Source organism: Dermacentor andersoni, chromosome 8 (assembly GCF_023375885.2).
Source record: "Dermacentor andersoni chromosome 8, qqDerAnde1_hic_scaffold, whole genome shotgun sequence".
In the NCBI taxonomy this organism is placed as follows: Eukaryota; Metazoa; Arthropoda; class Arachnida; order Ixodida; family Ixodidae; genus Dermacentor; species Dermacentor andersoni.
Window position 1 is genome coordinate 88325526 of NC_092821.1, and position 14694 is coordinate 88340219.

The 14694-nt window shown below is 45.3% G+C and overlaps 1 pseudogene; it reads left to right on the forward strand.

The window, feature by feature from the left end:
* The first annotated feature begins 8730 nt into the window (after positions 1-8730).
* LOC126528907 (uncharacterized) lies at positions 8731-10740 on the forward strand (annotated as a pseudogene).
* Positions 10741-14694: the final 3954 nt, after the last annotated feature.

Consider the following 14694-nt stretch of genomic DNA (forward strand, 5'->3'; position numbering starts at 1 on the left):
TGGCATAGGCGGAGACATTTGTTTGCGGCGCTGGTGGTGGCAATAATCGCTTTGTTATTCTATTGAGCTTTACGAAATACGTTTAACTTGTCACATAGTTCCAATATAAAGCTGCGAAATTTCTTCGTCTCCTAGTTATTCACGTGCCCGAAACTACACAAGGACAGATGAAATAGTGAACAGAGCGTCTCAAGGTACTTTTTCATCCGGTAATTTCTGACTGAAAATTACATGAATTCCAGGTCGGTGAGCCAGAATACAACAGCACTGCCTCTTCTCAAAATTGATCACTTCCTTCTTTGAAGGTTATGTTATCTCCAAATTTACTTACGGAATATGGAAAGTTACAACTTCTCAATTCACGTTAGTTGAATTGCATCAAGCAAATGTATCTAGGTGATATCCGCACTCCTTCGCCCGCAAGGAAATGAAAGAGCTTTTGGATTCCTCAATCTCAAAATGTTTTTAACGAACAGCATTTAGGTAGCTATCATAAATATTAAATTGCCATGCTGACAAAAATTGCGCACATCCGACAAACTGTGGGAATCTACATTAACGAACCATTTTGCACGTACCCTGCCATCTCGCAATGTTTGGGGTACCGCAAAGTGACGCCAGGTGGACCAGTATAATTGCGTAAATTGAGTATTTATGCCTGGGTGTGAGTGTACGTTCTTGGGACTACAGCAGCACTACGATGACCACGTTGAAGCTGATCTTATGGCGGCAACGGCATGGTTTCAACTTGTGCTGTTCGATGCAAGGTGCCGTATAACGTAAAACTATTCCAATATGTTTTATTCCAATCTCGTGACGTCAAATTTGCGTAACCGCCGACGCAAGCATCCGGTGGTCGCCCGCAGTGTTGTCAGCCATTCTACGCATCCCCATTATAGTCCGCGAGGACTCGAGTGTTTTGGGCTGTCTTTTCTGTTGGACTTGCAACTGTCATTTCTTGGGCGCCAGCTAAAATGATCCAGTGGCGTCCAGACCAGAAGCGTTGTGACGGGTACTTCGCGATTCAGGATGGCACAACCACGTGGCTCCGAAGTCGCGAAGGACATTTCCCAATGTTGGACGAGTTTTGCTATCAGTTACCTGATACATTCGGGAACAATGACTGGTTAGATAATGCACAAATAATGCAGAATTCTGCCTCAAGACACGAAATCAAAAGTTGAACTAAAATAACCCTTATACAAATTACTAGACCCAACGTAAATATTTTTAGACCGCCTTGAGGCTTTTGTTACTACAACCTACCACAAACAGTTATTTAAATCCATTCTAGAAAGTGTTGACTGCTATTTGAAATCGTTCCGACCATCCTTAGGCTTCCTAACAACTCCATAGAAATAATAGGCCGCTAACATTAATTTGAAACATATTCATAGGCTGTCCTACTTACTCTCTAGAAACACTTTTCTTTGGACTTCCGATTAACGTTCTTCAATTTAAAACAAGTTCACGTATCTACTGTGAACGTCCGATTAACAATTTACTAGCGTTTTCTTTAAACACCCTAGTAATAGTGTGCCAACAATTGGCCATCTGCATTGAATAGAAGTATGGTTGTACACTTTTTCAATATCCTACAAGCATTCTACGAACACTTTTTTAAACCTCAACATGATTTTGTCAACCATTTTAAACCTCCTATCAACATGTTCACTTTAGGCATTCTAAAAATATTGTGCACAATTGGTCGCAGTATCTTAATGAAAATGTTGGAATGAAAATGTTTGAATAAAACCATGTTCAGCGCTGCTTATAAATTTATGCTAACCTGAAAATTCGAAGCTTCAAATCACCCAGTATACCAGCCCACTACCCTATAATGTTCAGTGCCGCAGCTACCCATTTCACTTTGCAGTGACAAGGGCTTTGCAGTGAGGTCTGCAGTGAGGTCTTTGGGCTTTGCAGGGAGGTCTCGTCCAAGCGTGGGAGCGGCCCGCTCACCTATAACCGCGTATCTCAGTACTGTCAATAAAGTTTTTCCATCCTTCCATCCAATAACGTCCGGTCGCCTTATCTATATGTTTACGTGATCTTACTGGAGTATTGATAAGTTATGTAAGCTCTTTACACGCTGCCCTTCTGAAGCCACAAGGTGCGAAAGGAGTCACTGTAAAAAGAGGTGTACCGAACTGGAAGCGTTGCCAAGATTGCATCCGATATTTATTTCATTATTCAATTAGTCAAACTGGAACAGCACAAAGGCGAAGATTCTTCAGCTTTCTGGGCGTTAGTTGCAGTTGTACCTTAGCTATAAGGGACGTTTTTTTTTTTTTTCTGTGACCTTGTTGGTGTGAGATACTGGGCATTTGAATCGTGAAATAAAAAACTTGCAGCAGAGCAGCAGTTCACTGTGCATTACCATACGATACTCAGGTGTGTTTTTTACACAAGAAAAATAAAAAGCTTTTATTATTTTTGCTCGCAAGCGTTACACTATAAGCTAAAGATTTCACGACTTCACATCCTGTGATGTCTGAGCACAAAAGAAGAATGAGTGATTCCATGGTGGTACATTATTTACCACAAATTAAGTGATCTTGACCTCTGTCAAAACTTAGGTTTTGTACATTTCATGTTTCTAGCCACTTCAAAGAAACTGCATGATGCGATGTAGTTCATGTATGTATGAATGTCGTTTTGAAAACGCTTCACTTAATTACAGCTGGCGCTTGTAACACCCTACGAAAAGCGCCAAAGAAAACTAAACTAAAAAATATTTATGAAAAATGATGGAAACGCACACACGTTTAATTACAGTTTGGAGACCGAACTTCGGCGCAGTGCTGTCTTGAGGAACAACTGTTCACAACTGGTGCATTGGGCAGCCTAACACACGGACAGTGCCAAAATTAAATATCTCACTGCACACGACACTGTATCGCAGCTGGCGGAGAAGTTGCTGAAAAGTTGATAATATGGAACAAAAAAAAACGCTGTGGGCTTTGCAAGGACGGTTATGGTAGGCTATTTTATATACAAATTTCGCTTCCACGTGTTCCTGGAAAGTCTTCTTTCCAGGCAGCAGAAACAGCAGTAAAGTAGCTAAATTGCTCCTACAAAACACGACCAGACACCACTACATCACTGCCACCATTCTGCGCTGGCGTGGCAAAGGAAGTTTTATAGATGACGATGGTCTCCTGCTCTGTCTCGGCTCTGACGTCTTGCACATGTGTACGCATGCACGCGAGATGCATACCAGATTATTTCCGTCACCCAGCTTCGCCTTGACCACCTCCAAACCGTGCACACCCTTCTTGCTTTCGAGGGTTTAAATACACCAATACATTCCCTATCAGGGACAATGTGTCGCGGGCCTTTCAGCGCTCATCCCCTCCTCGGGTAACTGCACTTAGAAGGAGATGGTAAACCAGATGGTACAGATGGTAAACCAGCGAAGCTGTAATGTGCGGCCCCGATGTTTACGGCTGGGTTCATTCGTACGGTTCATTAAACTCTTTCTCAATTCTTGGTTACTTACGTCTTTGTGTTTCTTAGTGAGATTACGCATACTCATGTCTTGGATTTATTACAGTGTTTATTTGAAGTTCGACACACGCGGCTTCGCATAATCACCATCATGAAGGAGTTCAATGAGGGGTTCATTGTGTTAATCCTGCGGTTTCATCAAACTCTTTCTCAGTTGTGTTACGCATTTGTTTCGTAATGATTCCTAGTTTTTATGACTCGGTTGTGCACTGTAGTTACCAAGTGACACAATGGGGCGCACATATCATTTAAATAAAGAAAGGGACACATTTTCGAACCTATTGGGGAGTACGAGAGAGACTGCTGCGAGCGTTCTCTGATGCGAGACAGAAAGGACGTCTCTATCGGCGAAGCCAATGGCGCGCCGCACTTTAGGCGGAGTGTTTCTGTAGTCAGAGCGCGAGCGTTTCACCTAGCCATGTACAGCTTCACTGAAAGGGTACTTCTTTAATTCTGTCACGATATTATTATCTTAAACCTGTCCCCATCTGTGTCTCTTCCCTGCAATAATAGGTAGATTTATATGCCTACTAAACAGGACATTTATCCGTCCGTCACTTAAGACGAATGCAATGAGTCACACACCCCTAAACCTCCGCATTAGGGTTTCTGTTGTCGGACAAGTGTTTCGCCAAGCATACGCAGTTTCGCTGTAAAAGAACCTGGCAAGACAGCCGGAGTAATATTCTTCTGCTGTTAGGGGCTGTGTAACTTTATTTTTTTGAGATAACTGCTGTTCTGAAGACAAATTTTCCTCCAAATGTAATAAAAGAAAAGTATGCTATCGGGTAAATTATATGGTTATAGTATTTTCCACAAAACATCTTTTACAGTTGCCGCTTTCAAAAACAAAAATTCGCTGCATGGCCAACAGCGCAAGATAATGAAATGCTTAAAGCTCTTCTGCTCAAGTAGTATTATATTTGTAGTCAAAATTCAAAAGCGTGGCGGCTACGATGTTACCGGTCTTCAGATGCCCGACGCAAGGAAAAAATCATGGCCTTTGATATTCTGGCTCTTGATACCGTGAAATGCCATAATTATCAATGCCGTAAGGCCACCGCAAAACCATATCGGAGCTCAAAACGTCGTCGCCGTGTTATGAAGCGATAGCGCTGAATATTACGAGTGCATAATTGTCAATTTCCTGCCTGTTTTCTCATAGCAAGCAACAATCACCGCAAGTCAGATCCGTTTACGTTAATAGTAAATCTGCCTTCGCTTTGATGCAACGCGCTATTAGTTTCCTTTAATGAGGAGGAGCCGTCGGTTGGAAAAAAGGAGGAAAGCGTGTGATCAGGGACGCTAAAAAAGCTGCTTTTCTATGCAGTAAGGACAATATAATTTTCTTTCTTCACATATTGATGTCACAGAAAGTTGGCACTTGGAACCAGTTCAGCTTTTTCCGGAATTCGACCTGTGCACTTCCTCAGGTCAACATTTGCTTTCGCTAAGCAGCAGCTGTATTCTGCATCCTTTTGTACGTTTGAGCGGCAACATTCCAGCACCGTGTTACTCTGAGCTTTGGCTCTTTTCATTCCTTTTAACCGAGAACGTGGCGCTATTGCGCTGCCATAGTCCATCTTAGGGTGTACTATTTATAACCCGGAGTGCCCGCACCTGTTTATTTCGTTACAGACCTAGTTGGCGGCCTTGCAATAAGAGTGCGTCGGTAACGCATGGCTAAAACTGCGTAATTTGCCAATTGAGCACCCGGCCTGCATAGTACTCGGGTATCATCACACTGTTTCCTTCGTGTAGCTCCAGCTACGTAGTTTTGTTGAACTGGGCTGACGCCATCTCAGGCTGCTTAGTCCAATCGAATCGTTGAAAGATTGTGTTCTAATAACAGTTTATCAGCACATTTCGTTTGAGATTATAGTAATACTCCGTCAGCAACTGGCCACGGACTTGTATTTGAAACATGTTCATACAAGCGAAGGAAATAATTCTGGGACTACCGCACAGTGCGTATGGACACAACTCTTACAGGCGTGGTAAGTCACGTTTTCGTGAAATTCTTTAGCATTCTACATAGCAGATAATCATTAAGAGACAACAATCCGAGTGACACAAGCACTACTCCATGTTTTCTAGAAATAGCCATGAAGAAATTTGTTGTCGAATAGGGTTCCAATGAAAATCTGCTTTAGGGACAAAATACTAGTGTCTGTTGACATTATATTACCATGCGTCTTGAGAAAAAACTATAAAATGTGGCTATTTGTTTTCCACTAACAATCGCTTAAAAGAAGAAAGTAGCTTCAATGTAAAAATAGATTGCAGTGAAAACTCTATAAGAAAGTCACTTCAAATTGTAAAGGCGTGCTATAAATACTTTCTTTATAAAGAAGTAACTTCAATTTACAAAGATGCTCTGTTAAAAATTGCCTTTTTAAAACAACGTAACTTCAATGTGAAACTCATTCTTTAGAAACGTTCTTTGAAAAGAGTAACTAGGCTTTCTTTTCGAATTGCATAAACAAGTGTTGCTAGATTGTACATGTAATTAGGTTCTCGCTAAAGTCACTAGGAAGTTGTCCGAATTTAGTCTGTTAATAGGCATTTTTGCAAGGGATCATTGTGTTCTTCAGGAACATGGCACCTTTGTTTCAACGTGCGGATATTAAGATGCCTGATTCAAATAATCTGAGCTATATATGCACGGCGTCAAAGAGCAGCTATTCGCTGGTCTAGTCCGCAACCCGTCGACAACAGTGACGTGCGCGAATTTATTAAGGAGGCCACAGCAATCGAGCTGGCTTTTTCTAGGGCTGCAGGCAGCATAAACACCTGACTAACGGTGCGCCTGGAGGAACCGACGAGAAGTCGCTGAGCCAATTGATAATAAAGAAGATTACGTGCGAATTAAATGTGACACAAACCGCCGGGCTGAAAAAGTTTTCGATTGCGCGAATCACTGATGTCGTGTGCCAAGATCCGACTAGCACTTGTATATTCTGAAAACAGGGGGAGGGGGTGGAGGTATGTTCCTTGTTAATTCCGGGGCGGAATAGTTGGGACGACAAACAAACCCAGCCCACGTATGTTCACGAAATGCTTCAACATTGACCTTATTGGTGAGAGATGTTTTTTTACTATGCCCTGTTAGAGCACATCTTTTTTCCTTCATTTGCTTCGCATGGTTCGCGATGCTCAATTTTATGTAAATGGCACTTGTAAACAATGATGTACTGCCTTTGTGTTTGCTAACGTCGCGCAAACGCCAATGCGGGGGCCTGCGGCTTCGTCAAGCTGTCCATGTGGCAGCTTTTTCTGCATGCGCCTCGCGTCATGTACTGATGCAAATAAACATCATTGTCATTGTCATTGTCATTGTCATTGACCGCCGATAGGTACACTACTGATCAACAGGGACCTTGATGCGTGACACGAGAGTAGTCTAACGAAAATACAATTTTGCAACAGAACAATCGGAACATCCTGAAGTAAATAAAAACGTGAAAAGCTTCGTTGAAGGCGAGAGACTAAAAACAAAGAAGAACCCTCGCCCGACGTGCACAACCAAAGCACGCCACATGGGGATCTACAATTGCTTCGAAAAAAAAGAAATACGTGAGCAAATGAACAAATGCACGAAGCAATAGACACAACAACCACTACGATAGAATATGTAAAAATTATTACTCAATGGTTACTTAAAAGGACGGATAAATGGGATTTCAGAAAAGTAGGCAGAACCCACCTCAAGAAGGCGTTCAGCGGTAATGCGCTTACCGTTGGATCAATATAGCAACACAACGTATTTTCAAAGTCCAAACGAGTTCTGCATACGCTCCGTGCGGGATCTACAGAGGGCGCCTTTAAAGCTGCACGCAACGTAGGTAGGACATTAGGCAGTATAATAGCAAGAGCTCGGTGGTGCAACCCACCGCCCCGTTCCAAAGGGGACGCTCATAACATCCATCCATTCATCCATCCATCCAGAAACGCCACTTACGTTACGACTCGCGTACAATATTGAGATTCGTAGCAGACGGTAGTGGCTCCTTGCATAGGAAGCTATGGCGGTGCAAGTGCCCGTGGCTGGCGCATTAGTCCTTCAAACTGGCTTTAAAGATATTGTAGTAGGATCGTTCTTCCGCGATGCCACTGCGAAGAAAGGCGAAAAACTGCATCAATGCGGGCATGTTTTTGACGTGCACGAACGGTTTGCTGCGGCCACGTCGGTCTTGAAGGCCAAATGCGTGCGTCAGGCGTGCGTCTCGCAAGACACTTACTCCATAACGATCGAGGTAAGTTATCATTCTTTCATGCTTAGAATATGTTTGGCGCGTACCCACTACCCGTGTACTTGCAAAATATTGAGACTATTCAGAATTATCGATGGCTTAGATGAAATCGCGGCCACTGGCTAGGCGGCGTGCCTTTGTTGCGACCGCGGCTTCGGGTCCTGACTATACAAAGCCGCGTCGCCGCGTCTTGCCCTATGTTTCTGCTTAAATTTGTCGCGCGATGTAACGACCCGTTTCTTTGTTTATGTTGTTTTCCAAAGAAAAAAGCTTTTTAAAGCGCAAACAAGTGACACGGCACAAAAGGAAGGTCAAACACAGGACACCTACTTTTTTCAACTGTTTATTCCTCAATGTCATCGTGAAATATATATGAGAAATTTATATGAGCAGAAGCGTGTATGTTTATGCACTTCTGTCATTACAAGGTCCGCACAGCTTACTTGTGCGGGCCGGAAAGCTGCACTTTGTTTTTTCCTGCAGACCCTGCAGTTTTGGTTGCCCAGCTACTCTTCGTCCTAGCCTGATTCTACAGAGTAGTCGTAGTGGTGCCGTGCCGCTAATTGTGTTTACGTTAATATGCTAGGTAACTAAGTTCACTGCTTCACGTTCCTAACAAATAAATAAATCCTGCACAGCAAAAGCTGACCTCGCATTGCATTCCCAAATTTTGTGAAAGGTAGATGGTGAGCTAATAAGGTTTATTAAATTGTTGCCTCAATTTTGTGCAGTATTAAAATGCCTTGAATACGTTTCTTTTCTCATCAGCTTGATGCCAGCAGGAACATCACACATGCTCACTGCCCCTGCAGAGGTGGTGTCTCAGGGCAGTGCAAGCATTCAGCAGCAGTGATTACATATGTCAATCAAGAGGACACATCAACGAAGATGTCCATAGCAAATATGTGGAAACGGCCATCGGGGAAAGCAGCTTGGAATCTACAATAAGGGAGTACTGTTTTCGGAAATGCACCCACCTAAGTGTTCAGGTGACATGATGGTGAAGCAAACTGCGCCCAGAGCCATCATAAACTCAAACTGCCCCTTGGGCATAATACTCCGCCAAGAGGAGAAAGTAAAGGAAAATCTAGCAAGCTTGGACAGACTGCTCGGGCGACTGGGTAAGCCCAATGAAATATTTGGCACAAAGAGCACTCGAATTAAAGAAGTGAGTGACGACTTCCTTCTTGAGGTAGTGGTGACAGAGGATGAACGCAACAACATTGCAAGACAAACGACTATACAGAGTGGATGCCCACTATGGCATTGTGAGAGGCTTTAAGCGAGTTTCGAGGCTCACAGGATAAAGACACATCAAGCAGACTGTGAAAGCTTCGGAACACAACTGGCAACGCCACACTCCTTTAAAAGCGCTGCATGTGCATAATATGTGGCAAAAGAGCCAGTCGCACGGCTAGAGTACATATCCAAAGAGGGGCGCAAGGTGATGCAAGTGAGACTTGTCATCAGCACTGCGCAGCCGTGGTTGTGCTGTAGCCCGGATGGTTTGGTGGACGAAAAACAAGGAATCCGCTTGCTGGAGATCAAGGCCCTTTGATCACCAGAACAAACGCTCCAACTACGGGAAAGTCGCGTCTTCTACACACAAGTTCAAATAAGCATGTATGTTGTAGGTGCGAGTATATGTTACTTTCACGTGTACATACCAAAGGGGTCGAAATTTTTTTTTATTTAACAATACTGTTGGCCGAAGGCCGTTAGAGGGTGGTTGCAAGACAAACAATACAAGATAGCAGCGCTGCCGCAGTGTACAACAGACCAAATAAGGCATATACACTGGCAAAGGCACAATGCAAATCAAGAAGCAGCAAAAACAAATTGCAGTAGGGTGGTATTAATTGTACCACAGCCGTTGGAATTATCATGTGTGTTACAACCAGGAACAAAAGTAAGACAAAGTACCATTATTAAAGTAGCAGCTATGTACTTCTAGCCGAAGTAAAGAATTTTGTTAGTGTGGTTTCAAATTTATTTAGATTGTCTACTGTTAGTAATTCAGGTGGTAGCGCGTTCCATTCCTCTATTGTTCTGGCCAAAAACGAGTACTTATGTGTATCTATTCGTGCTGAAATGGGTTGAATTTGCTCTAGGTTGCTGATTCGTACTGTTCGAGACAGACGCTGTTTTATGTGCTCCTGCGTATTAAGGTTAAACCAGTTATGGCGAATCAGATAAAGAAATTTCAGTCTAGCTATCCTTCTGCGTTCTAAAAGTGGAGGTAGATTGAACTTCCTGAGCATTTCAGTGGCGGTGTCCGTTGAACGATATTTTGACAAGATGAATCTTGCCGCTCTTCTTTGAAGTTTTTCAATTCTATCTACCAGGTTTTTTTGAAACGGATCCCACACGACGCTCGCGTACTCTAATGTAGGACAAACAAGCGTTAAATATGCGGCTAATTTAGTTTGTTGAGGAGCAAGTTTTAACTTTCGCCTCAAGTACCAGAGCTTTTTTACAGCTGATGAGCATATGTTCTTTATGTGTGCTTTCCAGTTGAGGTCACTGGATATGGTAATTCCGAGGTACTTAATGTGATTTTCGCGGCTTATGACCTTACCATCTATCTTATATACGAAGGAGTGTATATTTTTGATCTTCTTGGTTACCCTTATATACTTAGTCTTGCTATAGTTTATTTTCATTTTCCACTTATTACGCCATCACTAATTCTTTTTAATGCGGAATTTAAGACGATCTGGTCATTGCGGCTGGATACTGCGGTATACATTAAGCAGTCGTCTGCAAAAAGTCGAACTTTGATAACGGGGTTAATCTGGTCTGCAATGTCATTTATATAACTGAGAAAAAGGACAGGGCCCAGCACCGATCCCTGAGGGACCCGTGCTGTGTAGAAGTAAGAAGGAACGGCTCCTTTCTGAAAAAAGTTGTGCCGAAATAGGAGTGGACGTTTAGGTACTACTTCCCAGCTGTGCTGAGGCGCGGAAGTCTGCATTAAACTTCAGCAGTGTTGACTTGCGAAGCACGTTTTTTTATTGAATGAAATGTGTGCACGCGTGCGCAATATATCAAAAATAAAAGGAGCTGTCCAAACATTTGCTTCTGTTCAAAGCAGTCACACAGTCCTGATGACAGGACCTTGGAGGTTAACCAGTACGCTGCACACATGCACTATCTTGTCGATCTGATACTTGAGTTCTGGGGTTAGCCTTTCATTCAAGATCGCAAAAATATTGATGCATTGAATGCACCTCTCCGCATGAATGCGGTGACATGCAACCTTATAAGTCTCTTCCATCTCCGCCTTCGTAAACTGCTCGTTGGCCTTTACAAATGGTGGCATGACACTTGTGACGTCCTTACTTTCCAAGTCGCACTTTACATGGGGAAATCCTTTGTCCGCCATCACCATATACCCCGGTTCCGGCAGGTTATTCAATCCAGAGTTGGCGATGACGTACGTGTCGCTCTACCGACCACCAAACACATCCGAAATGAGTAATATTGTGACACGCTGACGAAGATGTTTTAATCATCGTCGGAAGAAGACGATGTTCTGGTTTTCGCGCGCTGTCTACCATCTTGTCAGCTGCTATAATTATTGTAAATATTCTGTATATACACGTCTGACAGTTTTTAACCTCGTGACATTTTTGGTGGAGGTTGCGGGATCATTATCAAGACAGATTTATGCAGCGGGTGCTCCTTGGCTGCATCTACAATGCCAGCTCAAGGCGAGGATGTTTCGGGCCCGTCGGCACCCACACCCACAGTCATTCTAGCACAAACCCGCGACCCAGGAACTTTCTCTGGCACCGACGACACTGATGTTGAAGACTGGCTTCAACTATATGAGCGGGTGAGCCCCAGCAACCACTGGGACCAGACCATCATGCTCACTAATGTGATATTTTACCTCGCGGGCATGGCACGCGTCTGGTTTCAGACCCACGAGGAGGAACTTACCAGCAGGGACATTTGTAAGCAGAAGAACAAAGAATTTTTTGGCAAGCCTCTTGGACGTCAGCGTGCCGCCCAAAAAGACCTCGCTTCGCGGGTCCAAACGCGCACTGAATCCCACCTCACGTACATCCAGGACGTGCTCGCTCTGTGCCGTCAAGTGGATCCGAAGATGTCCGAACCTGATAAGGTTGCACATGTCATTAAGGGCATCGCAGATGATGCCTTTCATCTCCTTGTCTTCAAGAATTCGTCCACTGTGCAAGCCATCATTACCGAATTCCGGCGGTTTGAAGAAACCAAGAGTCGCCGCATTGCCCAGCCATTTCCCCGCCTTCCCGACACCGCTGCTACGTCCACCTGCGAAGACCTCCGCAGCCCGCTCACACCTAACCGCTCTGATGACGTCCTACATATCATCCGACGTGAAATAAAAGCCGCATTTCCTGTCACGACCCCAACCCATGGCCCCGACAATTGCCAGGCGACCGTCTCATTGATCCAGTCCGTCGTGCGCCAAGAATTAGCCAACGTTGGCTTGACCAACGTCTGCTCAGTTAGTCGGCCTGACTACACTCCATCCAGCACTGTCATACGCACCCGCAGCCTGAATGCCCCAACCCGGTATCGCAACCCCACCGAATGGCGCACTCCAGACGACAGGCCTATATGATTCACTTGTGGCCGTATCGGCCATATTTCACGTCACTGCCGGTCTTCATGGAATTGGACCCCCTAGTCCCACCCTGATCCCACCCATACCACGGCCCTCATGCTGCTCCTCGGTTCGCTCCACAAACGCAGCCAGCAAATTCTGGCGACACTTCTCTCCCTACCCGCTCAAGCCACTCTCCTTCGCCACGTCGCCGCTTCTCCCAATCGCCCCCATCTCGCCGATCACCGTCCCCTAGCTCCTTCCGGCGCGCCCTTCCGGAAAATTAACGGGTGCAGCACCTGGAGGTGATGCTGCAAATCTGACCCGACGCAAAAATCCTCTTTTGACCTTGCCCACGCATGGGAACCTCATTAACGTGAACGTGGATGGTTTACCTGTTATGGCTCTGATTGACACTGGCGCGCACGTATCTGTGATGAATGCTCAGCTTCGGAATCGTCTCAAGAAAGTCCTCACTCCTGCCCCTAGCCTGTGGTCCAAGTGGAACACCACCGGTGGAACACCAGCCGTTATTGGCATGTGTCTGGCTCGCGTAAGTGTCGCCGAACATCATACTTCTGTTTTATTTTATGTACTAAAGCACTGGCCCTAACGACCTCATCCTGGGCCTTGACTTTCTGTCTACACATTCCGCTTTGATAGACTGCTCTGCTGGTGTTGTGCAAATCGCTCTACCTGCCGCTATTGACCCTACCGATAGTGCCCCGATACGGCTATGTTCCACAGATCATATTCGCTTCCCTCACCGCGCCGTTACCTACATATGTGTCTCCCCCGTTCCACCTGTACTAGACGGTGACTACATCGTATCTCCTAATCCGGATATCCTGCTCTCGCATAACATCGCTTTCCCTCACACCGTCGTTACCATTTCGGACAACACGTCCTGCCTTATTCTTGTGAACTTTGGACTCTCTACACAAGTACTCCCGCATGGAATATCCCTGGCGCTAATAACATCAGCCAGAGACTACCACATTTCGGCTTTAACTTGTGACAGCTCCTCGTGTTCAACTCTTGCTTCACCCCCTGTCCCTTAAGATTTGAATGCCCTAACAAAAATGATTGCTCCCCACCTCCCTCCCCAGTGTGCTCAAGAACTACGTTGCCTCCTTGCCTCATACTGGGACATATTCGACCTTGGAGAACGCCCTCTAGGACAAAAATCTGTCGTAAAACATCGAATAAACACCGGTGATGCGAGCCCGTCCATCGGCGACCCTACCGCGTCTCGCCTACTGAGCGACATATCATTCAACACGAAGCTGACAAGATGCTTTCTCGAGACATCATCGAACCTTCTTGCAGCCCATGGGCATCCCCTGTTGTACTAGTCAAAAAGAAGGACAGCAGTTGGCGATCTTGCGTCGATTATCGACACCTCAACAAGGTAACAAAGAAAGACGTCTATCCGCTACCACGCCTTGACGATGCCCTGCATTGCCTGCATGGAGCACAATATTTTTCGTCCATCGACCTTCGCTTTGGCTACTGACGAATTGCTGTCGATGACATGGACCACCAGAAGACAGCTTTTATTACTCCGGATGGCCTGTATCAGTTCAAAGTGATGCCTTTCGGTTTATGTAATGCCCCGGCCACATTTGAACGAATGATGGACGCCCTCCTACACGGTTTCAAGTGGTCCATCTGCCTCTGTTACCTGGACACACCTCGAACGCCAGTCGACGATCCTATCTGTTTTCCCTCAGTCGGGGCTACAACTGAATTCGTCCATGTGCCACTTTGGTCGTCGGGAAATTTCTGTGCTCGGGCATCTTGTCGATTCTTCTGGTGTGCGCCCTGATCACGATAAAATACGGGCATTCAAAGACTTTCCCGTGCCAACATGTGCCAAGGATGTTCGCAGCTTCTTGGGCCTTTGCTCCTACTTCCGTCGGTTTGTCCGAAATTTTGCGAACGTTCCGGGCCCTCTCAATCAGCTCTTCAAGAAAGACGCTGCATTCATTTGGGGCCCTGAGCAAGCTGGTGCTTTCACCGAGTGACTGGGCTGCCTACGTCCCCGCCCATTCTCACTCACTTTGATGCGTCAGCTCCAACAGAAGTCCGTGCCGATGCTAGTGGCCACGGTATTGGAGCTATCTTGGCACAGAAACAACAAGGGCGTGAACGTGTTATTGCCTACGCCAGCCGCCTTCTTTCCTCTGCGGAGAGCAATTGTTCTATCACCGAACGCGAATGTCTGGCTCTCGTTTGGGCAGTGGGCAAATTCCGCCCCTATTTGTACGGCCGCCAATTCACAGTCATCACTGATCACCACTCTCTGTATTGGCTTTCGTCCATCAAAGATCCTTC